We start from the raw sequence: 751 nt of genomic DNA on the forward strand, positions 1-751 counted from the left end.
CCTCCCCTGTCTTAGTTTAAAACCATTCCCCCTTGTCCTATCACTATCCACCCTCGTAAACAGTCGCTCCCCCTTCTGTTTATAGGCTCCCTTCAAGTACTGGAAGGCCGCAATGAGGTCTTCCCAGAGCCTTCAAGCTAAACAAGCCCAACTCCCTCAACCTTTCCTCATAGGAGAGGTGCTCCAGCCCTCTGATCATCTTTGTGGCCCTCCTCTGCACCTGCTCCAAGAGCCCCACATCCTTCCTGTGCTGGGGACCCCAGGCCTGGACACAGTACTCCAGATGAGGCCTCACAAGAGCCGAGTAGAGGGGCACAATCACCTCCCTCTCCCTGCTCGCCACCCCTTTTTAATGCAGCCCAAAACACAGTTGGCTTTGTGGGCTGCAAGCAGGCACTGCCTGCTCATATCCAGCTTCTTGTCCACCGAGACCCCCAAGTCCTTCTCTGCAGGGCTGCTCTCAAGGAGTTCTTCTCCCAGAAGAGCTACACTATCATAGTTTCAATTTCACTGATTTTTTAGTAAGGAAATAGTCATGAGAGTGATTTGCTGGTTTTACCATCTTACAGATAGAATAACTGTCATGTTTTGAAGGTTCAAATACTTTAATGAAGATGTTTTTCCTTGGATAAAAATGTTTGTAAAAAAAGCCTGCATTTTGGTGAAGAACAATTAACATGTGCCCATCATAATTTTGTTATAAACACACACTTGGCTACAGTGAAGTCTCACTCCGAACTCCTCCCAAAGT

This window comes from Pterocles gutturalis, unplaced genomic scaffold, assembly GCF_000699245.1.
Source record: "Pterocles gutturalis isolate BGI_N339 unplaced genomic scaffold, ASM69924v1 scaffold2406, whole genome shotgun sequence".
NCBI classification, from domain to species: Eukaryota; Metazoa; Chordata; class Aves; order Pterocliformes; family Pteroclidae; genus Pterocles; species Pterocles gutturalis.